The sequence below is a fragment of the Anolis carolinensis genome, chromosome 4, assembly GCF_035594765.1.
Source record: "Anolis carolinensis isolate JA03-04 chromosome 4, rAnoCar3.1.pri, whole genome shotgun sequence".
In the NCBI taxonomy this organism is placed as follows: Eukaryota; Metazoa; Chordata; class Lepidosauria; order Squamata; family Dactyloidae; genus Anolis; species Anolis carolinensis.
Window position 1 is genome coordinate 120,762,166 of NC_085844.1, and position 9,357 is coordinate 120,771,522.

The window sequence follows — 9,357 nt, forward strand, 5'->3', positions numbered from 1 at the left end:
GCAATGAAACAGACTTCAGTCCATCAAAGTTTATGCCCATTTGTTCATTTTTGAGGTGCTTTTCACAAGACTTTTGCTTTTAACTGGAAAGAGTATTTGATCTTATCAGCATTCAGATAAATGATTTATCTGTCTAAATGGTACAGTAGAGTCTCACTTATCCAACATAAACGGGCCGGCAGAACGTTGGATAAGCGAATATGTTGGATAATAAGAAGGGATTAAGGAAAAGCTTATTACACATCAAATTAGGTTATGATTTTACAAATTAAGCACCAAAACATCATGTTTAACAACAAATTTGACAGAAAAAGTAGTTCAATACGCAGTAATGATATGTAGTAATTACTGTATTTACGAATTTAGCACCAAAATATCATGATGTATTGAAAACATTGACTACAAAAATGCGTTGGATAATCCAGAACGTTGGATAAGCGAATGTTGGATATGTGAGACTGTACTGTATTACTATTGTTATCATGTTTAATCACATAGTTTATGCTGGTGCAGATGGGAGTTTCCTGTTCCTGCTGTGTTCTTATTTAAAAGACAGAAAGCTCTTATCTAGCTTTCTGACTAATGTTTTCTAACCCTTCAATAATACTAGTCACACACAAATTACACCATACTACCCCAGCTCTCTATTTAAATCTTGATGAGATTTTTTTCTCATGAAATCAGAGTCTATTATTACTAATGTAAATCTCAGACTCTCAATTTCTCTGAATATGGTGTCTTAATTTGACTATTAAATTAAAGTGTAGCATTTTCTTACTCTCATTTGCTGATTTTTCTGTTTTTCTAGGAAATGTAACAGAGAATGGCCTCCATTAAGACAGAAGAGATAAGACAGACTGCTTCTTGGGTGAGTCAAAGGAATTCTGACCTAGCATGATAGTGTCAACCTGACAGTTGTATTGCTCATTCAGATTACAGCTATTTGTATTAATGTCTGGAGAAAGATTTTTTTTGTCCAAACAGTGTAACTAATTTAAATCCAGACACTACTTCCTGATACAACTATTGTATGTGTGTTGTATGTGTGTTGTATGTATGTTGTATATATATACACACACACACACACATATTGTAAAGGTAAAGGTTTCCCCCTGACATTAAGTCTAGTCGTGTCTGACTCTGGGGGTTGGTGCTCATCCCCATTTCTAAGCCAAAAAGGTGGCGTTGTCCGTAGACACCTCCAAGATCATGTGGCCAGCATGACTGCATAGAGCGCCCTTACCTTCCTGCCAGAGTGGTACCTATTGTTCTATTCACAGCTGTATGTTTGCGAACTGCTAGGTTGGCAGAACATATATATTGAGAAGAGTTTCTCCTCAAAAATGGTTGGGAAGAAATTAGATTTTGTAGTCTATTTGTACAGCAAAGCAATATTTATTTATTCAATCTATATATATAAAAGGGTAATGAAATTTCGGCCTAGGACAAAACAACAAAACTACACATCCCAAAAACACTAAACTTGGCAGCACAACCTCTCATCCATGCCTCTACGTTCATACAACAAAAAGAAAAGAAAAATAAAGTCCTAATTAGAGGGAGAGGAATAATTGTTTTTATCCAATTGCTGCCAGTTAGAAGACTAAGCTCCGCCCACTTGGTCTCCTAGCAACCCACTCAGCCCAGGGGACAGGCAGAGTTTGGCCTCACTTAGGCCTCTTCCACCCTGCCTATAAAATACAGATTATCAGATTTGAACTGGATTATATGGCAGTGTAGACTCAAGGCCCTTCCACACAGCTATATAACCCATTTATAATGGACTTAATGTAAGGTAAAACCTTTACCTTTGCCTTAACTACCACCAGTTCCTTAATACTTTATTTCCCATACCACCATACTTCGCCACAGCAACACGTGGCCGGGAACAGCTAGTATATAATAATTATAAATCCGATTAAGAAATAATATTGAAGCAGGTTAACTGTGATCTGGATTAATGTCTGGATTAATATTATTATTATTATTATTATTATTATTATTATTATTATTATTATTATTATTTGATACAGATCAAGATTAGTACACAGCAAACAAGATCACTATGCTGGCTATTGTACTGGATCACATATCAGACACTTCCCAAGTATCTAGGACTATGTGATGTATTGGCGAATAATGCGTGCAGATCTGAGTAGGGTAGCCTTTTGCAGCTGACAGATCATAGCTTTGTCAACGCCGATTGTTTCAAGTGCTGGCCAAGGTCTGTAGGCACTGCACCCAGTGTGCCGATCACCACTGGGACCACCTTTACTGGCTTGTGCCAGAGTCTTTGCAGTTCGATCTTTAAATCCTCGTATTGCGTCAGCTTTTCCAGTTGCTTCTCGTCAATTCTGCTGTCACCTGGGATTGCAACATTGACAATCCATACTTGGTTTTTTTAACACAATCATAAGGTCAGGAGTATTGTGCTTCAAAACTCTGTCAGTCAGAATTCGGAAATCCCAAAGTAATTTTATTTCTGTGTTCATTTTCTGTAACTTTTTCAGGCTTGTGATCCCACCGGTTCTTTGTCGCAGGCAGATGGTATTTGTGGCACAAGTTCCAATGGATCATCTGAGCAATGGTATTATGCCTCTGCTTGTAGTCTGCCTGCACGATCTTCTTGCAGCCGCTGAGTATGTGATCCATTGCGTTGTCTGTTTCTTTGCAGGCCATATTATTATTAATTATTATTAATTATTAATAGTAAGTATAGTCAGCAGTTCAAATCCAGGGGGCGGGGCGGGCTCTCGCTGTTAGCCCCAGCTTCTGCCAACCTAGCAATTAGAAAACATGCAAATGTGAGTAGATCACTAGGTATTGCTTTGGCGGGAAGGTAACAGAGCTTCATGCAGTCATGCCAACCACATGATCTTTAAGGTGTCTACAGACAATGCCGGCTCTTCAGGTTAGAAATGGACTTAATAGACTTAATGTCAGGGGAAAACTCTTAACTTTATATTATTATTATTATTATTATTATTATTATTATTATTATTATTATTATTATTATTATTATGTCATTTTATACCTGGCTACAGGGACATAACCAGACACCTCCCTCATCCTGTCTCTCTCCATAAGGCATTGAATGGGTAGACTAGGCATTTATGTGTACAGAGATGCTGTATGGCAAATCTGGGGCTATGGTATATGGCTCAGCATACTGAAGGCCCACCTTTAGATGGTATACAAATTGCATAAACAATTGGGAGCCAAAAGTGAGTGCACATTTGCAGCAAGTGAACTGAAGTTGGTGCAAATAAGTCTACACTTTTAATTTTACTGGAAACAAGTATACCCTCGAGCATACTCTCATGAAGCTGGAAAATGTTACATAGCTTCTGTGTCTCAGTCTGCATGTTGTATGTCTAATGGCACTGAATGTTTGCCGTGTATATGTACATTGTGATCCACCCTGAGTCCCCTTTGGGGTGAGAAGGGCAGAATACAAATACTGTAAATAAATAAATAAATAAATAAATACCTGTGAATGTGGGAGTTTTTGCTGCAGTTCTCTTTGTTTCTCCACATTCACAGCCTAGCCGTGGCTATGGCAGAGCTGAGCAATAGTTTAAAAATCAATGGGTTAAAAGAAGAAGAGCTGCTATTTCTCTAGGTGTGGCCCTGGAAGGATTCTGCTCCCAGTGAGATTACTTGCCCAGGGGGAATTCCAGAACTATCCTGTATGTGCCTTATCATGAACGATCAATACTATGAAGGGCTCCTATGTTCTTCCTGTGGGCTGGCTTTCCAAATCCTTACCTTCTATCACAAAACATTCCATGCCAAATGTTTGAGCCAAGCATCTTGGGAAAATTTCATTTTTAAAATGATACGGATACCTGATTACAGCCTCTGGCAGAGCAGCCTGTGACATGCCTTTTCCCCATCCCAAATCCAAAAGCACAGTATCCAAAGCCAGCCAAGATTTTTTGGCATGTAAGTTAGAAAATCCCACAAACACATATTATCATCTTAGCATTTTTTTAAAAAAAAACTTAAAGGACAGGAGGGAGAGAAGCAGCAAATGACTGTTAATTTTCTGCCCTGTAATGAAAGTCAAAATTTGCTGCTCACGGCAGTGGTCACTATTTTTCTAATGGTAAGACTGGCCCTGACATCAACACATTGAAATTTGCTATTTGATACTTGTTCTATCCACTGTTTTACTAATAGATTAGTATTTACAGGTGCTGTGAGAGTATCTAGCCTTGATATTGTAAATAACCTGATATGTACACAATTAATAAGTGGGGGAAATCCCTCTCTTCACCACATCACTTATGAAGCACTCTTTTTCAGCCTCTATATCCGTCATGGGCAAACTTGGGCCCTCCAGGTGTTTTGGACTCTAATTCCCAAACACTTGAAGGGCCCAAGTTTGCCAATGCCTGCTCTACATGCTGTGTTCCTGTTACAGTCACAAGTAAAATGTCACCAGGTTAGGTGTTAATTAAGAATTTGTGATATGTGCTGGGCAGATGAAACCGGGTAGGGGGAGAGTGAAACTGAGTCAAAGAAATGGGTTAAAATACTTAGGCAATACTGAAGGAAGACAGACAGGAACTATGGTAGAGCACATTATTATAATCATTTATTTACATATCACATTCGTAATATATAGTACTTTACAAAAAGAAAAAAAAACAGACACTGTCTTCAATCTTACCATCTGAAAGTCTAGCAGTGGAATTGAGGATTAACTCCAGCAGATACTCCCTCTTCTTCTCCTTCCAAGGTCAGGGAAGGATCAATTTGGATGGAGAGAGGGCCGTATTTATTAATTTACAGTATTTATATTCCGCCCTTCTCACCCTGAAGGGGACTCAGGGTGGATTACAATCTATATATATAAAGGAGTAATGGTGTCCGTTCCTCCCACTAAACAACAAAAGTACAAGCCCCAGAACCTAGAAATTTAGCAACACAACCCACCATCCTTGCCCCTAGGTTCCGACAAGAAAAAGAAAAGAAAAATAAAGTCCTAATTAGAGGAAGAGAAATAATTGTTTTTATCCAATTGCTGCCAGTTAGAAGGCTAAGCTCCACCCACTTGGTCTCCTAGCAACCCACTCAGCCCAGTGTTAATAAAAGAATAAAAAATAAAATAAATACAAATAATACAATAAAAATAATTAAAAACACTAAAATAATTAAAAACACTAAAAATAATATAATAAAATACTATAATAACAAAATAACTAAAAATTATACAACAAAATAATAAAATATAATAAATAAAAAATAAGTTACAATAAAATTAATTAAAAATACAAATAACGCAAATAAAAATTCCACAACAATTTTTAACCAATACCACCACCACTTTGCCACAGCAACGCGTGGCCGAGCACAGCTAGTGAACATATAGATGGCAAACATTCAATGCCACCAGACAAACAACATACAGTATAGACACACACAGAGGCATTTAACATTCCATCTTCACGATTCCAGCCACAGGGTGAGCTGTTGCTTCACCGTCCACTAGTGACTGTGTGGCCTTTCATTTGTTTCTTGTATATAAGTCCAGGTTTTCTATTTGGAGTGCTCTTTTTAAAAGATCAAGTTGGAGGCAATGGGGAAGACTTTATCTTGGGATCTTGGATAACTGCTGCCAGTTAGAGTGGACAATACTGAGTTAAATGGACAAATTGTCCCACTTCGGCCCCTTTCATGCTGCCCCTATATCCCAAGAACTGATCTCAGAATATCTTCTTATCCCAGATTATCTGGCAGTGGAGACTCAGGGTGCTTCCAGGCAGGACTAAATCTCGCACCAAAGTGAGTTTTAAAAACCCGCTTCAGAGCAGGTCTGAGTCCCTACAAGGCTCTCAAAAAGGAGGCTTTTCCCAGGGAGGATGGCAACAATCAGGATGGCATGCAGTCACCCCGAAGCCCCCCAAAATAACCCCTAAAAATAAAAGAAAACTTTTAGGATGGTGTGAGAAAATGACATGCCAGAAGACAGAAGGGGGGCCAAAGAGAAAAATTCCTCCTTGCCCCCCTCCCCCGTTTTCTGGCGTGTCATTTCCTTGCACCAGGAGGACGCGAGGAGGAACATAATGGAAGTCAGGTAATGTTTCTTTCATTTTTAAGGGTTTTTTTTAGGTTTCAAAGGAAAGGGAGTGGATGCCTTCTCAGTTTTTTGGGCTCCTAGAACCCCAAAAAACCGAGATGGCTGTGTGGATTGGACCCGAGGATTACATGACGTGGTTCCCGGGCCCAATCAACACAAAGCTTACACCTGGTAAGGCCTGGATCTTACATAAGATCCAGATCTTACATAAGACCCAGATCTTACCAGGTGTTTAATTCATTCAGTTTTACTGGATGTGTCGTTTGGACGCCTCCGGTAAAACCATGACAGATCCTGCATTATGTGTCTGTCTGTCTGGATGAACCCTCATATAATTCAGTTTAAAGCATATAATCTTTGATCAGATCCTGGGATATAGGGGCAGTGTAGAAGGGACCTTAGTAAAAGGCAACTTTTATCATGGAGCATGGCTTGAGAAGCTGTTTTCTGTTCATGTGTCTTTACATCCATGATTATCATCTTTGTGGTGGTGAGTTGAGTTTATTTTTCACCTTCTGCAAGGGGTTTAATGTGACTCATAAAGATAAAATAATAGCACGGCATGAATAACGAGGTGGATTAGAAAGCACATCTAAAGCACAATACAAAGCAAACTAAAACTGCAGTTTTATTTAACTGTGAGAAGAAATGCCTCTAAAGTTAACACAGTTTACAGCTCAGTTTTCTTTTGTACAGATTGATCCCCTCTTATCCCAAAATCAATAATCCAAAATCCTCCAGAATCACCAGCTTTTGTCCTCAGGTCGGTGGCTGAAATGCTCCTGTTTCTTCATTCACAAGGCACAAACTGACACAAAGGTTCTCCTGCACAGTAAAGGTAGCATATTGTCCCAGTCTCTCAGATCCTTAGTGTCTCTCACATGTCATATACAACACAAGTAGTGAATGAATGAGACATGGTGATACAGTGAGACATGAGACTCTATGAAGTTGTGGAAAGTGTGAATTCATACTAAGCACTACATTTGGATTCCTGACATTTCATAAATCTTCACTCTCCAGGCTCACATCATTCTTTTACTACTTATGTTATGTTGGAGCTGTGAGACTGGAGAGAAACAGAGGATCTGTGAAAGCTAAGCATTGTGCTTGGCATGAATCCATGCCTCTCCAATTTCAGAAATACAGTATGTACTGCACTACTTATATTTTGAAAATCTAAAAATATTCAAAACTCTCTGGTCCCAACTATTTTGATGAGGGAGGTCCAGCCTGCATTTTAATCCTACCAGACCTCTACCACACAGCCACTAAAAGATATAGCTGTGCTTTGCGATCAAAACACTGACAGTTCTCTGTCTTCTTGTGATCATCAACATTGACACAGCTTCAAGCTGATTATCACAGTCATTTTAAGAGCCACATAATACTGGTAAAACTAGGATAGTTACATAATTATGAGTTTGACTGACCATCTCTGGTAATAGAGAGAAGAAAAGTGTGTGCTGATTTTAGATAAACAAACTCCAATTGATTTCATTTTAAACCTGTGTTGCCAGTATGTTAAATTCTGTCTTTTATTATGTACTTGAGAGGAAAATAGAAACCGAATGAAAAAAATGCATCACATTTTAATAGCTTAATTAAAGCATGTTACAGTTTATTATTAATTATTCTGTGGATATTACACCAAAAAACATGGGCTGGAGTCAGTTCATTCCCACTGATTCTCACATGCAGAAGCACAAATTCCTTAATGCCCTTTAGCCAATGTCTACAAAGAGTTGAACTTTCAGCCAGTAGCTCCTTGCTGTGTGATGGTATTTACATACCCGACAACTCTATTAAGGCATGGAATCCCTACTAGCAGAAGAGCTGACAACTTTCGATTTCATAAAAAACATGAACATGGTCCCATGAACATCTGCTACACTTCTTTCTTCTTTGGGATGGAAATAAGTAACAATCCAGCATTTGCGTCCATCTTCCACTCTTTGCTGCGTAGGAAAAGCAAGTTCCAGAAACACCAGGATAAATGGTTGGAGTTTGCTAGCCTGCAGAATATCTAAGGTCTGGTGCATGTCTCAAAACAAAGTGAACCCTGAAAGCCCAAGATATCTGATCTTCATGGGTGGTTGGCCTTTGAAGGTTCTTCTGGTACAGAAAAAGTGAAGAGGATCTGTAGCATACCAGTTAGCAAAAGCAATGGATACACCAGCACCTTGGTTAGTGCAAGGTCTGTAGCTTCTTTCTCAGACCAGAGGGGAGTCAAGGCTTTTAATACACGCCCTCTGCTTTGGATGAGAACATGAAAAAGGAGACAGGGTTTCTACACCTTTAATCCAAGAGTTCATGAAATATTGGCATAAATTCTTCTTTTATGGACCTGGCCACTGTTTTCTAGGCAAACTAGGATAAATTGCATCTTCTAGAGCAGGGGTCCCCAAACTAAGGCCCGGGGGCCAGATGCGGCCCTCCGAGGTCATTTACCTGGCCCCCGCCCTCAGTTTTATAATATAATATATTGTATATACATATAATATTGATAATATTATAATGTAATACAATATAACACTAATAATAATACCATATAATAATATTAATTATATATTCTATATTACATATAATATTACTAATAATATTACAGTATAGTGGTATAGTTCAATATAGTAATATATAATGCTAATATTGTGCTATGCTAATAATATAATATATTGTATGTACATATAATTTGTAAGCCACTCTGAGTCCCCTTTGGGGTGAGAAGGGTGTGATACAAATGTAGTAAATAAATGCAGTAAATAAATAAATAATAAATAAATACATTTTAGACTTAGGCTCGCCCAAAGTCTGAAATGATTTGAAGGCACACAACAACAACAACAACAACAACCCTAATTAACTTGACTATCTCATTAGCGAGAAGCAGGCGCACATTTCCCATTGAAATCCTGATAAATGTATGTTGGTTAAAATTATTTTTATTTTTAAATATTGTATTGTTCTTTCATTGTTGTTGTTGTTTTTGCACTACAAATAAGACATGTGCAGTGTGCATCAGAATTTGTTTGTATTTTTTTTTCAAATGATAATCCAGCCCCTCAACAGTCTGAAGGATTGTGGACCGGCCCTCGGCTTAAAAAGTTTGGGGACCCCTGTTCTAGAGGCTTCCAAGTGTGGTGATTTGCCATTTAAAAAGAACTCGTGGGCCCCTACTTTCTGTTTTAACATTTTGAAAAGCTAGGCTTTCAAAGCCATAGGTAGACTTCAAACCACTTCCAATCAAAAAGGGCAAATTTGTGTTGCCCTTG